This window comes from Zootoca vivipara, chromosome 1, assembly GCF_965207765.1.
Source record: "Zootoca vivipara chromosome 1, rZooViv2.hap1.1, whole genome shotgun sequence".
In the NCBI taxonomy this organism is placed as follows: Eukaryota; Metazoa; Chordata; class Lepidosauria; order Squamata; family Lacertidae; genus Zootoca; species Zootoca vivipara.
In genome coordinates, this window is record NC_142582.1 from 74,455,249 (window position 1) to 74,480,516 (window position 25,268).

The following is a 25,268-nucleotide window of genomic DNA, read 5'->3' on the forward strand; positions in this document are numbered from 1 at the left end:
TACCTCAATCATTGTAGCGATTAAAACAACTCACACATGAAACCAGCAGCTAAAATAATAGATAAAATTGTATTTTAAACAGAACCACTTACAAAGGCAAGACTATTATAACTTTCTCATTTTTCACTTGTAAGCAAACGGGTTCACCTTGTCATACACACACCTCCAAAATGAATTCAATGTGGGGTCCAGATGCACCTCAGAGGAGAAGGCATTCCATACCTTGAGAAAAATCTCTTATGCAGAGGCGGAGCTAACTGCTCTGGAACCCGGAGCGGCGTGCACCTGGGGGCAGGGTGGGCCACCCACGGAGGCGGGGCAAGCTGCTTGGGAGGTGCGCTGGTCACTGCGAGCCTCCTGGGGGGTGCGCTGGCTGCCACGTCCCAGGGGGGCGCAGCCCACAGTGAGCATCAGGGACGGTGTGGCGATGTCACCCCCCCTCAGGGATGGCACCCAGGGCAGATTGCACCCACCGCACCCACTTTTCTCTGCCTCTGCTCTTATGCACTACCACACCAGAATTTCACAGGGCACAGAGACCTTTAACAGGGTCTCTCATTCAAATCTTAACCCCCAGGCATATCTCTGTGAGGGTGGTACTCCTTCAGATACTTGGAGTCTGTTTAGGGTCAGGATATGTCTTTCAGGGCTGCTTCACACATGACTACCTGCCATAGCTGCCAAGTTTTCCCTTTTCTCACGAGGAAGCCTATTCAGCATAAGGGAAAATCCCTTTAAAAAGGGGATAACTTGGCAGCTATGCTACCTGCAAAATGGAATTTGATTGTAAAGTCAGGAAGAGCCAGCACGTAACAAATGGTATCCATGTTCCCCAACTGCACTAGTGATTATTTTGGGAACCAAATATCTAGTGCCCCCACATTGCACATAGGAATGCCAAAAGGATTCTGTACAACTCAGCTGCATCACTTGAATGAATGTGCAGGCAGAACGTAATGATTCACCAAATTTTGTACTTTCTGAAATATTGTAATGCAGTTCCCAGCAGTTAAAATGCATCAAAATGTGCACTGAACTTTTGAGAGGAAATCACATTTATGCTACAATCCTCTGAATGTCTGCTCCTGGTTCTTACTCCCAGGAAAATGTGCATAGGGCTGTATTTTTAAATATGAGTTTTGAAAGAAAAGACACATTTCAACATAGAGTAAAATAGCATTCAGATACAAATACTGAATGGTATTTTTAATAATTTCAACTCACCAGTGCATCACAGTGCTGTATTCATAACTAAAGGATCAGTCATTGAACAAGCATCCACTATTTTGTTCCCTTTGCAATTACAGTGGTACCTCAGGTTACAAACGCTTTGGGTTACAAACACTTTGGGTTACAAACTCCGCTAACCCGGAAGTACTACCTCGGGTTGAGAACTTTCCCCCAGGACAAGAACGGAAATCACGCAGCAGCAGCGGGAGTCTTATATGCCAGCATTCTGGGGACCCAGGTGGCGCTGTGGGTTAAACCACTGAGCCTAGGGCTTGCTGATCAGAAGGTCGGCGGTTTGACTCCCTGTGAGGGGGTGAGCTCCCGTTGCTTGGTCCCAGCTCCTGCCAACCTAGCAGTTTGAAAGCACGTCAAAATGCAAGTAGATAAATAGGAACCGCTACAGTGGGAAGGTAAACGGCGTTTCCATGTGCTGCTCTGGTTTGCCAGAAGCGGCTTTGTCATGCTGGCCACATGACCTGGAAGCTATACGCTGGCTCCCTTGGCCAATAATGCGAAATGAGCGTGCAACCCCAGAGTCGGTCATGACTGGACCTAATGGTCAGGGGTCCCTTTACCTTTTTATGCCAGCATTCACTGCCTTGGGCTTTAATGGGGTGGGGAAAACCTTAATACTCATTGATCTTTAGCAAACCAGTGAAGGATTTCCTTCCTTGATAAATCAGAATAATTTGCATCAGTAGTTTTCCCAATTTTTTAATAAACATATGCGACATATTTCTTCAAAATTTGGAATGAAATGGGTAAATGTGTCACTTTACAGCATGTTGTAACTATATCTACCTATGACAGTTTTTATTGTATCAATTTGAAATTTGGCAGATTTGTAGATTTCATCTGCTAGATCATGTATGCCAGTTTTCAAAATGTTAGCCAAGCAGATGTCATTTTTTATAGAATGTTGACGCTTATAAAGGTGTCACAGCCTTCTACTGAAACATTTCCTTCCATGGCAGATTGTGGACAGTGCTTTTAGCTTTTCCCCACTTAAAAAAGAAAGTAAAAAAGTTAGTGTGCACATGTATTTATGGATTTAATGTATTTGGGCATCATCTCTTCACTTTAAAAATGTTTAAGGGTTCTTATAATGAATTGCATCAACATTTCAAGCATTATTAAGAATAGCATCAACATTTCAACAAGAACAACATTTATTGCATGCACTTCCCACCTTTTTCTCCAAGGAGCCAGAAGTGTCATGGCTCTCCCTTTCCTCATTTAATCCCCACAACAACTCTGTGAGGCAGGTTAGGCTGACAGGCAGTGACTGGCCCAAGTGGGGGGTTTGAACCCTGGTCTCCCAGGTCCTAGTCAGAAACTCTAACCACTACACCACACTAGCTCTGCTCAGTCAGCAGAAGTATTTCTGCTTGCCAGATGGGACAACCACCCCCCTCTCCTTCACCTGTGCCCTGTTCTGTGAGTTCCCGCATTGCAGGGACTCAAATTAGATAATCCTCAGGGTCCCTTCCAACTCTGCAATTCTATTATTCTTCCCTAGACTACCCTCAGGCATAATCTATCCCCTACCCCTAGTTTGAGCAGAAACTGGGTTTGAGCAGAAACCGCTGGACACTGAGCACCTCCCTCACAGGGGCCAATCGAACCTGCACAGAACTAAAAACATGTGAGGCGCTTGTCTGGACAAAGACTCTTTCTTCCACATACGGTGCCAACTGGGGCCCCAAGATCCCAGGCCCCAGGAGTGCTGACTGTGAACGAGGCAGCCCGGACTGAAAGGCCCACTGTTCCAAAGCACCCGGACTCCTAGGGCGACCCCTCAGACTGGCTAGAACTGGAATCCTAGAAGGCTGGAGTTGAGAAAGCAAGCCCCCCCAAAGAGTGCTCTTCTCACTCAGATCCGAAGGACCATGAGCCTCAAAAACAGTGGAAGACGTGGAGGGGCCAGAGTATGACTCAGGCTACCCCCCAAAAAAACTTCTGGGCCAGCATCTCGAGTTCAGAATTGAACCTTACAATGGCAGCTGGGTCTGAACCAATATTAGCCACAATTGCACCCAAGCTGGAACCGCTGAGGCCGGCGCTGGACGCAGGGATTATGACGGACCTCTAATCACCCTCTTAGAAGGAAGAGCAGGACTGGGATTCCTTTTAATAGACATCTCAATTCCTTCCTTGCCGAGTTTGGGGGGGGTATTAAATTATCACTCCCTTAACTACAATGGCGCTCCCACCAAAACAAAATGGGGCTCCTGCCCAAAAAATGCAGGGTTGGACCTCATACAATACAGAAGGGAACCCAAAATGGTGGCCGGGCCAACAGAGGTGGGGGGGTTCTCGCCCTTAGAAAAACCCCAGCTAGCCTTTAAACAAAACAGTTGGACAGAAATCGCCGCGATACAAGAGAGGGAACTCTCAATAATGCAAAATGATACAGGCTGAATACAAACACCCAAGGCAGCAGCAATCGCCAAAAATAAAAATTAAAAAATCCCAAGGCTGCGCTAAGGCCATAAAGCTCGAAGCCGCAGCCGCAGTACAAATAAAAGAAATTGAAGCCGCTGTAAATTGCATCCCAAGGGCGGAAATTAAACGAGCAGCGGCAAGCTCCCTAAACCGGGAGCTCTCAGGGGCCAAAAGCCCCATGGGGCACAAGCCCCTCCGAAGGGAAGGGAATGGAATGGAAGGGGAAGGGATCAACTTAAATCTGGGGGAAAGGCAATTAAGGAACTGAATTAAGAAAGAAAAATAAGGGGATAACGGAAGGATATCACCAAAGACGATCGTCGAAGGCAAATCTCTCAGCTGCACAGAGGAAACGCTGTTCGCTGTTCTGATGCACACACAGAAAGAGGAAGCTCTGGGTCACGTGCATAGGTATATTTAAGTCCCTCAGCCCATTTAGACTGCACCCCATTGGCCAGATTAAACCCAGAAACGAGGGACCTACCAATTGGGTGTTGTGGCTGTCCAATAGACCCACCCATAACCAGGAAGTCAGTCTCCAGGTCTTACAGCAACATGTACCCTCTTTTTTAGGGAGGACACACTTTCTATGAAATGTGCTGTCAAGCAAAGATAAGATGAAGGTGGGGCACTTTTAATTACCCACGTGAAAAAGGGAAGACAAAGTTTTGACTTCAGTGTAGTAAAGATTAGGAAATGTGACTATTTTTGTACCTTGTTCAACTCCTTCTTTCATTAGTCAGGTGAAGGTAAAACAATTACGAAGGAAACAAATCAGCAAAATTATGCAAACATGTTTTTTCTAGGATACATGAGCACTGAATCATATTTACAATTCTCTTCAGTAGATATAAGAACTGTCCATGCTTAATTACCTTTTTGAAAGGAGGCCAAAATACTCCAATCAGTAGTATTCTGTTCAAATACTCTGTTTCTACAGAAATGGTTTCCAATCTCACTTCTACAGGGCTGTCATCTAAGAGAACAGCAAATTCCCCAGGTGCTCTGTGCAAACATCTCTAAAATACACAGCAAGACTGTCAATATAATTTTAAATCACAATAAAAAGGTAAGTATCCTCCCCCCCAAAAAAGCTATGGTGTTTTCATTTTATCTTGGCTATAAGTAAATAATCAGCAGCAGTTTTTCCATGCTACAGTACTGAATTTATAGTGACTTCTGATGTATTCTGGTGTAACTATGAAGTAGATCATACTTGAGCTGAATGTAATTGATCAGGTGAATTGCTAATATTTTTAAGTGACCAGACATTGCAGTGTGATGCATATTCATTCCATCTTTTGGGAAATGTTTCCTGAAGCAAATATTAGTAGAATAACAGGAGCTGAAGATACAGACAGATGGTGCAATATTTTCCCCAAACTATAGCTGTTCATTTCTTGGGTGCCCCATAATAAGTGAAGAGAAACCATCTTCATATTCTGTTCCAGAAAATATTATATACACATTTCTTCCTTATATTTCTTCATTGAATAATATGAGAAACTCAGGCATGTGATCCTTAATCAAAATGCAGAAATGGTTTTATTATTCATTGCCCAGTCTATTGATATTGTTCTGTACATACATACAACTCAACATCAATGTGTTGAGTTAAAAGAAAAAATATTGCATGAAGAATTTGAGCAATAAATTCAGCCTTTTTTTGGGAAGAGGCCAGTGTGGTGTAGTGTTAAGAGCAGTGGACTCATAATCTGGTGAACTGGGTTCACATCCCTGCTCCTCCACATGCAGCTGCTGGGTGACCTTGGGCTAGTCACACTTTTCTGAAGTCTCTCAGCCTCACTCACCTCACAGAGTGTTTGTTGTGGGGGAGGAAGGGAAAGGAGATTGTTAGCTGCTTTGAGACTCCTTCGGGTAGTGATAAAGTGGGATATCAAATCCAAACACCTCCTCCTCCTCACTCCACAATACCCATGAGAATGATGCTATATCATTATAGCCTATCCCAAATGTCAATGGGGATGCCACTGAGCTGAAGATAGTTAAGCCACGACTTGAAGCAACCAGCAGCAAAGCCTTTTCTTGCCCTGTCCTGTAGAGTTCCCCCCAAAAAATAAATATATTGTCTATGCCAAATACTTAAATACAACACTAAACCAAGTAGCCCAGGTGAAATCAGTAACCAACTTACCAGCGTCAAGAGCATACCAGACTTTGTGGAAGACATGCTTGTGCAGAGGCTGGTGGTGTGGAAGAGACACCTGGGAGACTGCTGCCTGCCTGCCCTAATAGGCAAGGGCCAAATCAGCATCATTTGTTGTGAAAGTGGTAAAGTGTCAAAGACTAAGGCTGCACAAGAAAGCCAGCTTCTGCGCATGCGCAAGCGATGAAACCCGGATAAATCCAGAGAGGTACGTAACCCGAGGGTCCACTGTATAAGGGAAGATTGTGCACAAACAATGTATAAATTAGGAGAAATGTGCTCGAAAAGGAATGCAATTTTTCATCTGGACTTCTTAAAGTAAAATTTTCAAATTGCTGCATAAATGGGAGGATGTGAACTCACAGTTGGAAACATGAAACACTGAGAGAAACCAAAATTGGCAACTTAATCCATCTCTGCCTCCATGCATTGTTTGAATTTATTGAGCCTTATTTCTGAAGGAGGTTATTGCTGAATAATGAAACAGTGAGGAGAACAGATAATCAATAGCAAGGAACATGTGCTGGGATGGATTAAAGGAAAGAAAACTAGTGTGGTGATGTCATCACAACTATGCCCTGGAAGGAGGAGGAAGCGATGCGTGTTCCGGCTCCTCGTGTACTGCAGTGTGGCAGCTCCGCCCGGCCTGGCTCCTCCTTCCCTGGCGCGCGCTGTGCTCGCGCTGTGCTGCTCTCCCGCCGTCTCTTCCAGCTCAGCCAGAGCCGAGACAAGAACACGGGGAAGGAGGAGGAAGAGGAAGAGGAGGCGGGGCCTCGGCACCCATGGCAGCCTCCTCCGGATGGGAGCAGGACTACATGGTGGGGAGCCCACCCTTTGCCGGCTCAAGCTCCAAGCCGGCGGCGGGCTGCTGCCTTTGCTGGTTCCCGCTCAGTCGGGGCTCGGCAAAGTGCGCACTTTTCCAAGCCCCAACGGAGCGGGAGCTGGCAAAGGCAGCAGCGCGCGCTTTGCCAAGCTCCAAGCCGGCGGCGGGACGCAGCAAGAGCTGCAGCGCGCACAGCTTGGAGCCCCAACCCGGCAGGACCCAGCAGCGTGCCCTGCTGAAGTGCCAACAAAGTGTGCAGCAGCCAGTTCCGGGCGCCGAGCCGCAGCAGGAAGAGGAGGTAATTTTTTAAAAAATAAGACACCCCCGAAAATAAGCCACAGGCTTATTTTCTTGAGTAAAAATGAATATAAGACGTGTCTTATAATATGAGAAACACGGTAGGCCATGGCCTAGAGTGCAAAAAATGGAGGGGCGCTGGCCAGCCTGCCCGCTGCCCGCCGCCCGCCACCGTCCATGTTAGCCCTGCTCCGACAGACAGCAGCTCCAGCCCCACCATGCCCGGCAGCAGCAGGAGCAGGAGGAGGAAGCCGGACCCGCTCCGCCCCTCGGCGCCGGCCTCGCCCCCTGCACCACCTTCCTCCCGCCAAACGGCTCCTGTGTGTTGCGCGCCCCCCCAGCCAAGCTGGGAAGTGGGGATCAGGAATTGACCTGGCCAGGAAAATGCTAGGGAGCCCGCTGCCAACTATTGCGACGCCCCCACGAGGGCATCCAATGCATCCTGGGGGAGGGGAGGCCGCTGCGGCTGCGGGCTGCGCAGGGCGAAGGGCCGGGGAAGCCCTTGGGGCACAGGGCAAAGAGCCCCCTGGTGCCGGCGCCGGGTGCCCACCATCGTTAAGGCCTTCGATCCCCGTCGGCGGGCGGCGGCACACCCGCTACCTGTACGACGGGTGTTTGGTAAGGCCATGGCTGCGCCCGGTGCTGGCAACTTCCAGTTTGCCATCGACCGCAGTGGCACCTTCACGGACGTCTTTGCCCGCTGCCAACTACCGCGACACCCCCACGAGGGCATCTGGCACGTCCTGGAGGAGGTGAGGCCGCTGCAGCTGCGGGCTGCGCAGGGCAAAGGGCCGGGAAAGCCCTTGGGGCGCAGGGCAAAGAGCCGGCCTGGTGCCTGGCAAGGACATGCCTCCGGGTTGCCTCTGCCAAGAAAGCTTGTTGTTGTTTAGTCGTTTAGTCGTGTCCAACTCTTCGTGACCCCATGGACCATAGCATGCCAGGCTATGGTCAAGAAAAGCTAGAATATATGCCAGGAATGCTATAATATAAGAAAAAAGCAACCCGTGCTGTTGGAATTTTACCCCCAAATTATTGACATGGGCTACTTTTCTAGATATCAAACTTGTGGAGTTAAAAATTAAAAAGATGTGTTAGAAACAATGCCAAACATTGTTTTCACTAAGCTTTTCAAAAACTAGGTTTATAATATGGTGTCAACTTCTCCCAAGAATTGAGTTGCTTCTGCCCAAAGATATGGGCACACAGTAATGAGTGCTGCTGCGCAAGTGTGTCTGTGTGCACCTCTCCACCAAATAGATGTTGTTGCTGTTATATACGGCTTTTGAGTCCAAAAACCCCTTAATGTGGCAAATAGCATATTAAAACAAAATATAATAGAAGAGTACAATAGAAGGCCATCAATCAATCAATCAGCAGATAGAATAATATAAGACAGAAAAATCTTTTATTGTAATTTTGCTATCTAGTTTACTTTTCTCAGTCTGATTCATTGTTAAATGTATATTCTCCTGAAAATTAGCTACCTCCCTTTTTTATATAGATTTTTATAAAAGCTTGCAAAGGCCTCTTTGATTTCCTTTGGGTCTTGCATTTTAATACCGTTTATTTTTAAACTTTTAACTTTTTGTTTCTCTTTCCTTATTTTAAGATAATTTGCAAGTCTTTTTACTGATTTTATATTGTTCCTCTGAAAATCATTTCTGACCATTACTTCCTTCTTCCACAGCAAAGTCAGATCTAATTCCTCTAATTGTTTTTTAATCTCCTTGATTTGATTTTGGGTTTTGGAACAGTATCTAATAATTTGTTTGTTCTGTAATATTTCTAGTTCCTGAATTTTTAATTGTCTTTTAGACAATTTATTCAAAAGATGTGGAGTAAGGAAGAACAAATTAGCGAATCAAAGGTCGAAAGGATAATGAAAGGAATAGATGAGATTAAAGTAAGCAAATTTAGGGAGCTCGAACTAAAATTCTTTCTAAAATGGTATAGAACTCCGGCCCAGCTAGCTAATATGATACCAGGATTGAACCCTAACTGCTGGCACTGTGAACAAGCCAAGGGATGGTTCTCCCATATGTATTGGGAATGCCCAGAGGTAGGGGGATTTTGGAATAAAATCCTTAAGGTTATTAATGAAGTTTTTAAAGTGAAGCTACCTATAGACTTCAATCTTATGACAATGGGTATACTAGGAAACACGGCCATAGAGAAAGGTGACCAGCATACCTTCAAAGCAATGATACTAGCAGGAAAGGCAACAATAGCTTTAGGTTGGAAAGATAGAGAAAAATGGACAGTAGAGGTCTGGACTAATTATCTGTTTGAATTTATTCAGTCAGACATTGTGGCAGTAACGTCACAGGATATAACATGGAAGGCCAAGTCTACTGTGATAAGGACCAGATGGAACCCCTATCTTCAATGGATAACAACTACTGGACCAGAAGACATTCAGTGGAAATTAAAGACATTGTGCCCGTGGCTGAGGACAACTGTTTGAACCCTTCCAATGGATTATGGGTGAGGGAGGGGGTGGGAAGGGAAAGAAAAAATGGTACGGGAAATTAAACATTGGAAGGAGAGAATATGATGTATGTAAAAATTCTCGTACTTCAATAAAAATCCATATATATATATATATATATATATATATATATATATATATGTATATATATATATGTGACAGAAAAATCACAAGGTGGGAGAGACGAAAGGAAGTGTTCCTGAGCTAGAGGATTAAATGGTGTTCTCACAATTGCTTAGGGTGAAAATCCTGAATAGACAATAAAATAAAATACATTGGGGTGGGGGGAGCATCTAGAACTCAAAAAAATAGGGCTGCTTTCACCAACCTGTTACAGTCTGGAGCAAGGAGTACTGCACTTTACAGCCTAATAATAATAATAATTATACTAATAATAAATTTTATTTATATCCCACCCTTGCCAGTCAAAACCAGGCTCAGGGCGGCTAACAACACTAAAATCACAGCAAAACAAACAGAAAAAAAACAATTAAATTAAAATACCATTTAAAATATGATAATAGCCTTTTCTTCTCCTGAATATGTCCTGCAGAGCAGCTTCCCAGTAGTACACGTGAAAAAGATCTTGGTGTCTTAGTAGACCGCAAGCTTAACATGAGTCAACAGTGTGATGCAGCAGCAAAAAACAAACAAACAAAAACCCCTAATGCTATTCTAGGCTACATCAACAGATGTATAGTGTTCTGATCAAGGGGCATAACAGTCCTGTTCTATTCTGCTTTTGTTAGACCACACCTGGAGTACTGTGTCCAGTTCTGGGTGCCACAATTTAAGGATATTGACAAGCTAGAACATGTGCAGAGGAGGACGACCAATATGCTGAAAGGTTATGAGGAATGGTTGAGGGTGTTGAGTATGTTTAGCCTGGAAAAGAGGAGATATGATAGCCATTGTCAAATATTTAAAGGGTTATCACATGGAGGATGGAGCAAGCTTGTTTTCTCCTGCTCCAGAGGCTAGGATCTGAACCAATGGCTTCTAGTTACAAGAAAGGAGATTCTCAATAAACATCAGGAATAACTTTCTGACAGTAAGAGCTGTTTGACAATGGAACAGTCTCCCATGAGAGGTGGTGGACTCTCATTCCTTGGAGGTCTTTAAGCAGAGTTTCGGTAGCGACCTGCCATGTACGGTATACTTTAGATGAGATTCCTCAATTACAAGGTGTTGGACTAGATGACCCATGGGTTCCCTTTGAACTCTACAATTCTATGTTTCTTTGCACCTGTAGGTTCAGTTCCTATTAAGTTTTTTTCTCTCTCTACAGAGTTTTTGCTTTTAGAGAGAGAAATCTGGTGTACAGCTTTCATGGTAGTTTATTTATTTAAGCACATATTGTTGTAGTCTGGCCAGCTTAGTCACTGTGAATGAATAATCCAGGGTTTTATTTTAAAATAATGTTGATTTTTCCTGATTGGGGAGTCTAGCATTGGGGAATAGGGCTCAGCAGGGAGAGGTGTGTGAGAGAGGAACAGCCCGTATTTTGGAGTTAGTCAGTGGGCACATTAGTGGCTTAAAACACCATGAGATTGCTTCCCCCTTGCTGTTGTAAACGGCAGCGGAGATTGGGATATCTGTGCATTTATCTGTTTGGTTTCCCTACACCTGTATGCACACCCAGCTCCTATTCATGAAGCTGTCATCTGTGATTGGCAGGGGGCGCCAGAAGGTGATCTCTCCTAGAGCACAGAAAACCCAGCACCGGCCCTGGATACAGCAATCCATGGTCATCTCTGCTCCATCCTCACCCTGGTCCTGCAATGCCCCATTCCAGGGCCCTTCACTTGCAAGCATTATTTCTGTGATGAAAACCATCCCTTGTCAACTGAGACCAGCAGGCACCAGTGGACTCACTATATCCTAATCCCTTCCAGCAGCAAAGATTCAGATTACTCACTAATTTAACCATGGAAAATCAGCTAATAGTATTTTGCAGCTGAAACGTGTGTGGTTAAGAAATCTAAATGTCTTTTGAAGCTAAATATATTTCTTAGAGATCGCTAAGCCTAATTTTTCATGCTGCGTTTTAAGGGGGAAATGTTCTTCTGACAAACACATGACCTGGGCCTCTTAACTCTTTGATTCCTAGGCCATACTTTCTTTTGGCTTTCTTGCAGCACCCAGTAATATCAATGGTTCACCCATACAGCATTCACCCAGAAGTCCCCTAGTGGTGTAGTGGTTAAGAGCAGTGGACTGATAATCTGGTGAACCAGGTTCGATTCCCCGCTCCTCCACATGCAGCTGCTAGAACTTGGGCTAGTCACACTTCTCTGAAGGCTCTCAGCCTCACTCACCTCACAGAGTGTTTGTTGTGGGGGAGGAAGGGAAAGGAGATTGTTAGCCACTTTGAGACTCCTCCTCCTCCTCCTCCTCCTCCTCCTCCTCCTCCTCCTCCTCCTCCTATTTACTACCTCACGTTTTCATGTTTTGCAGACCGTTAGTACTTGGAAATGTTTATTATCAAGGAAGATACAACCACTACATTCTGAGCCTTGGTGAGTTTTAAAAGAGCTCATCATTAGGAGAAAGGGAGAAACTCTCCAATAATTACAGTGCAGCAGTGGGTTCAATTTGGCTATGTTTGTACTCTATAGCATACTTAGCATAATAGCTAATCCAACTCTGGCTCTCTATTGCTACTATTAATTGCTTATGCTCAGGCTGCTTGAAAGGGGCTGTCAGACTCTTTATAAGCCACAGAGGAAAAACTATTTCCTGCCTCAAGAAGCGGAACTGCTGGTATAGTTGCCCACTGTCACCTGATCTTCATTATGGATGCTGTGCATTGAAGGATGTCAGAGAAGAACCAGAGGAGTCAGGATGTAGCTCTGGAATGCAAATGATTGCTTAGCAGGTATGAAGCACAACATGTAACCTCTGGATACTGGTGAATAATTGAACCAGGAGACACCTCAGGTAAAAGATACATGCAGTGCAGGAAAGATGATTCTGAAATATTTCCTTAGAAAATAGCCTTAATAGTTAGGAAAGTTTTTGTAGCTGGTGATTGGTGGCCATGTTTTGTGGAAATGAACACAATCTATTCTCCAAGATAAAATAACTATATTATTCTTCCATGGAAGTGGATCTCTTGGGAGGGAGATCTTGTACTGTGGGTTCAAAGGACCTACTTGGTGAAGTTTTCCATCGTTCCCCTGTTTTGGAGTGAGACATGCAGAATGCTATTAGGAACTCTGAACAGGCTCTCAGATTTCAGGGCAGATGACAAGTTCAAAGCTACATGAAAGCTGGATGAAGGCTGGGGGCAATCCCAGATGTCTCCCTCATCAACAAGTTGTTCAGGCTAAGGGAAGTCATCCAGTCTTAGCATCCTTATAGCAGCCAATAGAGTGGTCCTCACGTCTCAATCCAGGAAGATTATAGTCTGCAACTGGCCTTTCTTAATTAGAATTCCTATAGTTCCAACCAGCAGCTTAGATGCTTCATGCAGCCTAAGTCTGTGGTGTGCATTGGGAGTTCCAAAGCACTTGAAATTTGGACAACACAATAATCCAAATGCACTAATTGTGGATTTATTGGACAGATAGGTGTGCAAATTCAGGCTGCAATGACTATGCCAATGATCATTCTAAATTTAATATAATTCCATATGCTCTCTGCTATGGCTGTGGCTGATTTAGTATAGTAGTTGTGGAGTGCTACACTGAGGCAATTGTTGCCACTGTGGTGTGTGTATTTCAAGAGAACCGTGAGCAGGAGCAATCAATTTATATATGAAGCAAACTGTATGCTGCCTTTCCCCCCTGGACTGTGCTTTTATGGTTTTCAAACTGTTTTCAAAGCTGATCTCCAACAAATACACATCAAAAATCAACATGTCATAGAGGAGGCTGGCCTATATATTTGCTAAGAGACTCTTCAAGCATCCATGCATGTGTACAGTTTGCTCCCTAAATTCAAGAATTAAGTGCTGTACTTCACTCCATTTATGTATAGATCGTGGCCCCATCTTTGGCATCTTTCCATTGGTTCTAGATGATGAGCAAAAATCAATTACTCTTCAAAAGATATCCATTTTTTAAAATGGAATGGGGAAAGCTGCTACTCCTTAGGTAGAATTGGAGTGATGAGCGTGTGAACACCCCCAAAACCACCCCGCAAAATAAGACACAATGGACACAGAATATTTGTTTAAGGTTTTTTGGCAATAATTTGGCCACAGCTTTATTGATTACAGCATGTGAGTGGTTGCTTAGGCAATGATTCCCAACTACCTGAACCTGCGTGGTGGCAGGAACAGGACTGACAACTGGACACCACCAGAGGTCAGTAAGGGAAAACATACTGGGGGAGCACGGAGTTGAGTGCAGGCTCCAGTTCACCCCTTATGTTCTCAGGGACTCTGGTGTGGCCCTAACCCCTGAAAGGGGATCGGACAAAAGCAAGATGAATCCCTGGATTCTTTTAACGGAATTCCCTAGCAGCGGCAATGGAGGGGCAGGCACAGCCAACCACTTCCCCTCTGCAAAACATTGAACCAATGCCTAACTGCTAACCTTACAAAGTTGTGACGATTTGCTACATGGTAGGCAAAAACCAAGTGGCACCAGCCAATCTGCCAAATGGCAAAATTCATACCAGGCCCCTGCTCCAAAACAGACCACCCCTAAACAGACATAGCAAGGCTGAAAGAAGAACCCTAAATATAGGGAGGGAGGGCAGGTGATCCGGTGCACGTCATGATAAAGAGGAAGCTCCACGCGACATGCAGCGGCTTAAGTATCCCCTCGGTTGCCAATCAGATTCCCAGCAAGCTGAATTCGACCCCAGCAACCGAGGGGCATCCAATGGGGTTGTGGCTATCCAAATGCTCCCACCCCAACAACAAGGAGGCAGTTTCTGGAGCTCTTCCTGCAACATGTGCTCTCCATGATGGAGGACACGATTTCTCAGAAAATAAAGCAGGCATCACTTAGAAGTTTAACTATGAGCCAGTTTTTTTTTACCACATCTTGATTCTAAGTGTGGTAAAAACTGGCACATAGTTCTAAATGATGCCACCTTTATTAAGCTCAATTAAACATTGGTAGAATGAAAGCTAGATGCATTTCTGACCTGATTCATTTAAATTGTCATTGATAGAGAATTCCTTAATCTGTTTTTTTTGTTAACTTGTATTAAAATAAATATTAAATGATAAGCGTCACTTAGAGGTGGTTGCTACTAAGCAGAAATCAGTCCTTTTCCTATTTGTTTTAGGTTTTATTTGACAAAGACACTTCTAAGAGGTTCCACACAGAGCTCAAACAAAGGTTAATTAATATAGATTAATTAATGCTGCAAAAATTTGAGTACAAAAGGTCACAGGAAGAGTCTGCTGAATCAAGCCAATGACCTATCTAGTCCAGCATCCTATTCTCACAGTGGCCACCCAGATGCCTTTGTGAAGCAAAGAAGCAGGATGTGAGTGTGGCAGCACTCTGCCAACGTACAGTTCCCAGCAAGTGGCATTCAGAGGCATACTGCCTCTGACAGTGGAGGTAGAACACATCATAACCTGTAGCTCTTGATAGCCTTGTCCTCTGTGAATGTGTCTACTCCTCTTTTAAAGCCACCCAACTATTGGTCACCACAGCTTCCTTGGGGAGTGAGTTCCATAGTTTAACTGTGCCATGAGAAGGAGTACTTCCTTTTATTTGTCCTCCTGAATCTTCCAACATTCAGCCTCATTGGATGACCACAATTCTAGTGGTATGAGGGAGAAAAACTTTTCTCTATCCAACTTCCTCCATGCATAATTTTTATAAAGATTAAGAATGTCAACGCGATTGTACACACACACAGACAACGTTCTCACTCCTTGCAGCTGACTGTACAAAACACTTTTCCTTTACCGCCTCTGATCCCAAATCTTTCCGCACGGAGAGCAGACTTGACTCCCAGGCTGAATTTGGGCCGGAAAGCACTCTCTTACCATCAACTTGTCAGGATTGATCAGATGTGCTGCACCTTTGTCTGTAGTATAGCTTGCTGCTGCACTGCCAACCTAGCAGTTTGAAAACACGCCAGTACAAGTAGATAAATAGGTACCAGTGAGGCAGGAAGGTAAACGGCATTTCTGTGCGCTCTGGTTTCCGTCATGGTGTTCCATTGCACCATAAGTGGTTTAGTCATACTGACCACATGACCCAGAAAGCTGTCTGTGGACAAACGAGATGTGTGCCGCAACCCCATAGTCGCCTTTGACTGGACTTAACCATCCAAGGGTCCTTTACCTTTACCATTTACCTGTATCTTTAAAGCAAGTGTTTCATTAACGAAGCGGAACAGGTGAACCCTATATTTCTATTTTTATTAGCCATAGAATTCAATTCCTGACAATTAGGGCATAGCTAAATATCTCTGCATCCTGTCAGGGAAACTTCCACCCCAGAGCCCTTACTGCAAAAAAATAAAATAAAATAAATCTGGAGCACAGTTTTGCAATCTTTCCTTTCCAGATAGCCACTTTACCTACTTCCTCCTTCAGGACCAATAATCTGCCAGTGCTGAAAGCTGATTGGATCTCATTTTCACCTGGCAACAGCTCTCAGGCCCTTAAGCATTATACTATCAAGCTGTTCCAGAGCAGTGGCTCATCAGGCTAGGCCCGCTTCCCTGAACCTCGTGCCTTTCAGGTGATTTGGTCTTCAAGTCCTATCATCTCCAACCAGCACAGCCACACTTGCTTTGGCTCATGGGTGTTGTAGTCCAAAACATATGGATGGCATGGGTTGGGGAAGGCTGGGTTAAACCAGAATAACCAGTCCAATTTTTTCCTCACTGCATTCTATGCTTGGCTGCAGCATCAGGTCAGAATTATATGCCGTGAAATAAAACAGGAAAGAGTTGTTCTGCATATGTACATGAAGCAGAACTTTATAGCCTGGAAAACAGAAGCTGAAAAAGCGCACTGACAGATGGTTATTATTGCAATCTTCATTGCTACTCAGATTTGTAGATATTTGGCATGGGTGTATTCAAAACAGCAGTGAGGAGTTATAAATTTGTTCAGTTCCATCCATCATTCTACCAGCTCCTTTGTATATTTTTTCTATAGTTCTATTTAAAAGACCCAAACTGTTAGTCAGAAATCTTTGACCAGTAACTTATGGATTCTTGCAAAACACATATTATTCCTGAATTTTAGACTGACAGCACTAATGCTTTTATCTACTCCAGTGTGTATTTCCATGCAACATTGTTTTGACAATGATTGACATCTATCCTCCCTTTATTTTAAATAATGGGGACTAAATGACTCAGAAATATTAATTGCTTTCCATTCAATTATTATTTCCCCAAACACACACATAGAAAAAGAATATTTCAAAGCACTGATGTGTGTTTTTTTAAAGACAAGTGTTTCATCATTGCTTTTCAAAAGGTGATATCAAGCTTCATTAGAATTAAAGGGAATGTACCATTAAGTTTAGGAAGGGAGAATTACATGACAGGGTAGATTGCACCTCAATATTTATTGTTACCTGGAAGCTGGCTCTCTATAGAATTCTGCTTTCAGCTGTGTACAACTGTGAAATAAAGCATTCAACATTGTGGGCACTTAACAATTTTTTATTTTTAACAAGCTGTATTGCGATCCTAGCACAATCATCATAATGTACAATGTACTGATGAGTTTTTCTAAGACCCAGTCCTACTGTTCATACACTGAATGATCTGAGTAAAAAGGTAGCATTTTCTTGTGTTGTAAAGATAGGGACAACGTCTCTCTTTTTTCCTTTTACAAAATGCATAGAAGAGCAGCCTTCTTGAATCATCTCTAATAATCTAGTTTCTAATAATCCTGTACATGTATACCTGAAGGAGCGTCTCCACCCCTACCATTCAGCCCAGACACTGAGATTCACCGCCGAGGGCCTTCTGGCGGTTCCCTCCCTGCAAGAAGTGAGGTTAAAGGGAACCAGGCGAAGGGCCTTCTCGGTAGTGGCGCCCGCCCTGTGGAACGCCCTCCCATCAGATGTTAAGGAAATAAACAACCAACTGACCTTTAGAAGACATCTGAAAGCAGCCCTCTTTAGGGAAGTTTTTAATGTTTGATCTTTTACCGTGTTTTTAATGTTCTGTTGGAAGCCACCCAGAGTGGCTGGGGAAGCCCAGCCAGATGGGCAGGGTATAAGTAACTTATTATTATTATTATTATTATTATTATTATTATTATTATTATTATTATTTATCATCATCATCATCATCCAACAATTGGGGGGGGATATAAATGTATGGGGACAGACACTTCACTTCCAACAGAACAGGTTGGGAAGGAAACACATCTTCCCCTTCCTTCCATTCAGGGCTCTATTGTTAGGCAAATGCAGGCAGCTGCCTCAGGCATCGGAGGACAGAACTGTGTGTGCGCCATGTGGCTTGCCCTCCACTTCCCAAACTAGTATCTTGTCCTCAAATATGGATACTTGTTGGAACTGGACCCAGGAATAAAAGAGGTGAGACCCGAGTGATGAGTTCTTATGGCCACCTTTTATTAATAACATCTGCAGGGTAAATCAGAAGAGTGGGAAGCTAACTTTAATCTCAGCCTTGGGACAGCAATACTCTGCCCATTCCAAGGGGCTCAGTAAGGCATAGTGAGTATGGTGAGAAGGGAAGTTTTCCTGCCCCATCCCACCCAAGGTCCCACAACTCCTGGCAGCTTAGCCAGAAGAACAGACATTATCCTGGCCAAGGGCCCCACAGCCCAACTCGCCTTTTCACCTGCAAAGGTGTCTAAGATTGCTCACCTGTTCCCTTAACTAATATAGCCTTCCCTGCCAACAACATGGCCAACCTATTAATTGCAGCTACTCCCTAGATCCCTTGTCCCCTGAATCCAGTACAAGATATTTTTTTACAATACAACTTGTTGGGGTTGGCCAATATGCAAGCAGAGAAGAAAAATTCCTACTCAGCCCTGAAGCTCCTGGAAAGTATTTGTTATACGGTGCAGTCTCAGCAACTAGGCCAACCATGGCCTCAGTTGCAAGACATGTCCGTGAACTCTTATCTCACCATAACAACAAGCTCCCTTTTCTCTTCTTGGAAGAGAATGTAAGTCTGAATTTGTGTAGGCGGCAAGAGCCAACTTGAACTCCCTAAAATGGCATGTCATGCAGTTGCCTGACTCATCAGTATCCTCTTTACTGCTATGGAATTTCTTTGCAATTTGCAAGTGTCTAGTCTGTTAAAAGCCTCTGTCTGCACTGCGATGATTCATTTGCATTGAGCAGTGTGCTATGTTTTGGCACAGACACTCATTTGCTTTCATTTACCTGGTGTCGAGTCTCGGAGATGAGGCCAATAAATGTTAATGATTGATTTTAAGCAAGATCTATAGTTCCCTTGGTTTTCTCCCCCCAATTTGAGTGTCTCAGAAACAATTCTTATACAAAATAAGGTATCTTTCGTTCTCTGTCTCCTCCTATTTAATGTGAGGGGAATAAGATCACCAAACTTTATGCATAAATTGTAATGGGGTGTGTGTGAATAAGACAAGACTAGAAATGAGGAATTAAGCCAGAATTAAGATTGCCGGAAGAAATATCAACAACCTCAGATATGCTGATGACACAACCTTGATGGCAGAAAGTGAGGAGGAATTAACGAACCTTTTAGGAGGGTGAAAGAGGAGTGCACAAAATATAGTCTGAAGCTCAACATCAAAAAAACCAAGATCATGGCCACTGGTCCCATCACCTCCTGGCAAATAGAAGGGGAAGAAATGGAGGCAGTGAGAGATTTTACATTCTTGGGTTCCATGATCACTGCAGATGGTGACAGCAGTTATGAAATTAAAAGACGCCTGCTTCTTGGGAGAAAAGCAATGACAAACCTAGACAGCATCTTAAAAAGCAGAGATATCACCTTGCCGACAAAGGTCCGTATAGTTAAAGCTATGGTTTTCCCAGTAGTGATGTATGGAAGTGAGAGCTGGACCCTAAAGAAGGCTGATCACCGAAGAATTGATGCTTTTGAATTACGGTGCTGGAGGAGACTCTTGAGAGTCCCATGGACTGCAAGAAGATCAAACCTATCCATTCTGAAAGAAGTCAGCCCTGAGTGCTCACTGGAAGGACAGATTGTGATGCTGAGGCTCCAATACTTTGGCCACCTCATGAGAAGAGAAGACTCCCTGGAAAAGACCCTGATGTTGGGAAAGATTGAGGGCAAAGGGAGAAGGGGATGACAGAGGATGAGATGGTTGGACAGTGTTCTCGAAGCCACCAGCATGAGTCTGACCAAACTGCGGGAGGCAGTGGAAGACAGGAGTGCCTGGCATGCTCTGGTCCATGGGGTCACGAAGAGTCGGACACGACTAAACAACAACAACAACAGAAATGAGTGAAGTTCATAAAGAAGACACCTACAAACATCTTATACTTTTTACTTGCTTTCCCAATCTATGCCCCAGGTGTCACCATATATACAGTTTCACACAGAACTCCATTGAAACATGGATCTTGAAGTTGCATAAACAGTCATATATATGGTTGGATATTTAACTTGGATTTATACTGCATAAGTCATAAATGAGAACAACCATCATCATTGTTATATATGCATATTTGGTCACGAGGCGAAAGGTAATATTGCAGGTTTAGATGGCAATTATAGGGTATTTTGCTTGGCACAGAAAATTAAAACATAATGAGACTAATAATATGATGGAAACATAGTCCTTATTGATCTGTGACAGCAATGAAAACTTTACAAACCAGGATTCTCACATAAAAATGATGATTTCAGCAATGTCAGCCCTTTGAAAAGGGAAACACTGGCAACTTCTTTGCAGAAAATCTCTTTACAATACAAGAAGAAATATGGCATTACTTCATCCTATTTTAAAATGCCCAAAGACTAGATCATATAGATTAATCTAATGAACAAAAGTAATTACAGTTGAATTGAATAAAGTATTTCTCTGCATGTGAGATTGGCGGGATGATTACTAAGGTCAATTTTGTTCCCTCCACTTGCATATTGTTCTATTACATTTCATGGAAACAATTTTCCTTGTCTTTGTATCTCATTTTTCTGCCTCTCTCTGTTTTCATAAAAGGGTGATTAATTTTATTTTTTTAGGCATAAAACAAAAATAAGAGCAAATCCATCTTTACACAAAGGCTTGAAGCGTGTTCAAGTTTTAGGAGCATATAGATATATTAAAATTACAATGGCATGTGATTCCTCTTTCTGCAATTGCAGCTTTCTAGTTTACCCCTGGCCATGAGTAGTTAGAAATCCTCCAAGTTTGGTGAATGCCTAAAAGGAAATTCTATCTCTGAAACCCCCACCTTTCTGTGTACAGTCGTACCTTGGTTCTCGAACATAACCCATTCCAGAAGTCTGTTTGACTTCCGAAATGTTCAAAAACCAAGGCGCAGCTTCTGATTTGCTCAAGCACTCTGGAAAAAATAGCTGACAACTGCATTGGACATTCCACTTCTGAAAAACATACAAAAACCGGAACACTTACTCCTGGGTTTTTGGCATTCGGGAGCCAAAACGTACAAGTACCAAGGCATTCGAGAACCAAGGTACGACTGTAAATGGAGCCATGCTCATGCCTACAGGTTGGTTACATGACAGATGCTCAACAATTTCCAAGCAAACTAATTTGTGGTGCAGGTTCATGCAACCGGTATATGAGGTCTGCATCATATGAGGACCATTGACCTCATTTGCATGTAAGACAAACAGTGGCTTAACATGGGCATATGAATGTGCTGGCTCCTGACAAGGAAACCCCAACTACTTTTTACTGTGTTTGCTTTCTTAGATAGCTTTCTTAGATAGATATTGCAGGCCACTTCCATGGAAAGAAAGTCCCTCACGGCTGCCCCTCTTCTGGCCACGGGAGTGGAGCTGGCTAGAGCTGGAGCTGTTTCAGCACCACCACCCCTGCAGTCAGGGGGGCCTGGCTTAATCAACTACAGTATAGCACAGTGGTACCTTGACTTACGAACGACTCAACAAGCGAATTTTTCGACTTACAAATGGGGCTAATGGTCACGCGCTTACGAATGTCTTGACATCCCCCCAAAAAACTGTGGCGGTTTTAGATGGGGATTTTTCGACTGACGAATTTTTAGATAGGGTTGCTTCGACTTATGAATTTTTCCGTTTCCAATGCAATCCTATGGGAAATCGCGTTCCCAATGGCGTTTTTCAACTTACTAATTTTTTGACTTATGAAGGTGCCTTCGGAACGGATTCAATTTGTAAGTCGAGGCACCACTGTATAGTGTAAATGTAACATTTAGGCACTGGGAAACCAAAAATATCATGTGAATCACTTTATTGTGATATTTGCTTTTATTGTGGTGGTCTGGAGTTGAATTCACAATATCTTTGAGGTATGCCTGGTACCACACTACTGGATGCATTGCAGGACAAACATTTAAGGACCTACCATATTTCCTATGCATGTTCAAATCTAAGATGTTTCATCTGAGAATGCCACTGATACAGTTACAAGACATTGCAGGAACACTTTTAGCTATACAGAAGTCAAGATCTATATATAAAAATATCACTATTGCTACCTACAGTGTAGAAAAGCAGTTTAAAAATGCAATTTTTGACTGCTAGGTCAATGAAGAATATTTTGGACCCCTAATACATTGCATACCTTGACCTGTTTTCTGCTGAAGTCACAAATGATGTTGAGCTTTGGGAAGGAAAAATCCCAGCAGAATAGCTGCTCAAACAGGCGGCTGAGCATGATTAACATCCTTTTTATCTTATTTTTGTTTTATGGAAAGAAAATATCACAGCCTGTCTGTGTAGAGATAGGAAATTCTTTGCATTTAGCTAATTAAGGCAGTCCCCATAGGCAAGTATCTAATGATTAACTCAAAATAATTGTTCATTAATCAAATAGTGCCTGCTGTAAGCACACTGGTATTCGTAGTCCTTAAACCACTTGGGAACAGCCCGAGGACCAAAATAAATAAATAAATAAATGTAAATCAGAGAGATGCTAGAAGCCAGCACACAACTCTCCTGTAATGTTATTATTTCATTATGAGGAGTGTTCCATAGTTGAATTCTTGATGTTCCACAGCTGAGTAAAATCTCCAGACGTATCGCACAGAGAGAAGTGGAAAGCAACCTGTTGCAAAAATACTTTCAAAGTCAAGTGAAATAATAAGGTGAGCAAGACCAAGAAACCCTAGAATTACACACATATGCAGGCAATATATCAAAGGAATAAAACAAAGATATTTCAAGCTGCATTGTGATGACCCAGCAGTACTAACGTTCCATTAGACGAAACCGGAAAATGGAACAAGCTGTACACTTGAATGTTCCCATGACACCAAAGTTCAGCATTACGGTGGTAGCTTCAGAAACAAATAACGGGAAATATAACAAGCTTTTTGCTATGGCTTCATTGAGAATAGGAAAAGAGGAACCCAATCAGGAGTCCACATATACTGTTAATGGATGGCAGGCTAGTTAACGTGTTCTTGTCTGGAACAAGCAGAGCAAGAGAAATGTTGGGGAACAGGAAAAATTACATTTTTTTCTCATGGGCAGTACATGTGCCAGACATCCGGGGAGCAAGTATAAGTTATCACTAATGAACACCAGGAATTGTGGAGTCACTGTATGAAAATGAAATTAGGAATGAGTCCTCAATTGCAGGCACTCCAAGTTTGGTTGATGTCAGCGGGAGATACTTACACATTAGGGTGGGTCATAAAAAACTTTTTTTGGAAAATGTTTACTCCCTTGATCTTATATCAGGCGTATGGTATAAACATAGTCAAATTTCAAATTTGGGACAAATCGGTTAATATTTAGACCCTGCTCCTACAGATTGAAATTTTGCCTCACTACGAGTGATGAAAACATAGGGATTTGACTCATTTATTCTCAGTATGTTAAATTGTGATCTAATAAACATAAATTTTAGGTTTTATGTAGAGCAATAATAGTTGCATACTATTATTTTCTGCAATATTTATTTATTTAAGATAAAACATGTTGATAATTTACATGAAAAACCAATGGTTTTGAACAAATTATATGGAACAATTAAGCAAACGGCGTACTGAACAAGTAAACATAAACAATAAACAATAAAACACCACTCATATTATATGTTGCATCAAAACATCACATTATACTTAATTACTTAGGTATAAATTGTACTAAATGCTTACATTTTGTGTAATTAATAAAATTATGCCTTATGCAATATTATACATTGTACATGTTCACCATATTATCATGCTAAAAATATGCTTTTATGCCTTACACTAAATGTCTATTTTGGTGCAAAGTCCTTATTTGTCTCGTTTTGGGAATTTAGAGCGATTGTTCATTGCTGTTTTGATGGTAGCATCACGTCTTTTCTCTCCAATAACTATCCTAGATGCTCTAGTAACCTCCTTCACTGCACGTTCAACCATTTGTGAATGGCACGTGAATTTTGGAATTGTTAATGGAGTGGTCACAATATTTAACAGTTCATTGTTTGCCATGTTCCTGATTATTGGTGGCTCATATGTGTCAGTATCCGACCATTTTATCATTTGTTCCATACAGCCGGCAGATACGACAGGCACCTGCTATGGCTGCATGGGCCAATTCTGAGCAGCTGTAAGTCACTGCTGAATTCTCCAGAGATGAGTGCAGATGTAACTTGCCACAAATACTTTTTGTCAGTAGATAGATTTTTCCAAACTACTTATGGCATTTCTGGGATTGAATCTGATTGTGCAAAGCATTTATATTCAACAACTGGCAAATCGGTGACACTGGGCAGTAATTTCCCAATATGCCCTGAAAAGGTGTTAGCCCCAGATGTGGGTCCATCTAGTTCAATGATGAGATGTTGTAGAGGCAGTTCATTAGCAGGAAGGAGGCAAATATTCCATTGCAATGGCCGGCCAATGTCTATTTCAATAAGATGGTTAATTCCTCCCGGGGCACCTATGTTTGTGTTTGTTCCATCACAAGCAACTGCTGCAAGTTGACTCACAGTAGGTCTTTCACCTTGCTATCAACCGGTGTAACATGACCACAAGTGTAATTTTCATCAGGCAATGAAACAATTGAAATATGCTCCTCTGTTAAATTTTATTAATTACACAAAATGTAATCATTTAGTACAATTTATACCTAAGTAATAGGGACCCAGTATAGGGACCCAGGTGGCGCTGTGGGCTAAACCACTGAGCCTAGGGCTTGCTGATCAGAAGGTTGGCGGTTCGAATCCCTGTGACGGGGTGAGCGCCCGTTGCTTGGTCCCAGCTCCTGCCAACCTAGCAGTTCGAAAGCACATCAAAATGCAAGTAGATGAATAGGAACCGCTATAGCGGGAAGGTAAACGGCGTTTCCATGTGCTGCTCTGGTTTGCCAGAAGCGGCTTTGTCATGCTGGCCACATGACCTGGAAGCTGTACGCCGGCTCCCTCGGCCAGTAATGTGAGATGAGCGTGCAACCCCAGAGACGGTCACGACTGGACCTAATGGTCAGGGGTCCCTTTACCTTTACCTAATTAAGTATAATATGATGTTTTGACGCAACACATAATATGAATGGTGTTTTATTGTTTATTGTTTATGCTTACTTGTTTAGTACACCGTTTGCTTAATTGTTCCATATAATTTGTTCAAAACCATTGGTTTTTCATGTAAATTATCAACACGTTTTATCTTAAATAAATAAATATTGCAGAAAATAATAGTATGCAACTATTATTGCTCTACATAAAACCTAAAATTTATGTTTATTAGATCACAGTTTAACATACTGAGAATAAATGAGTC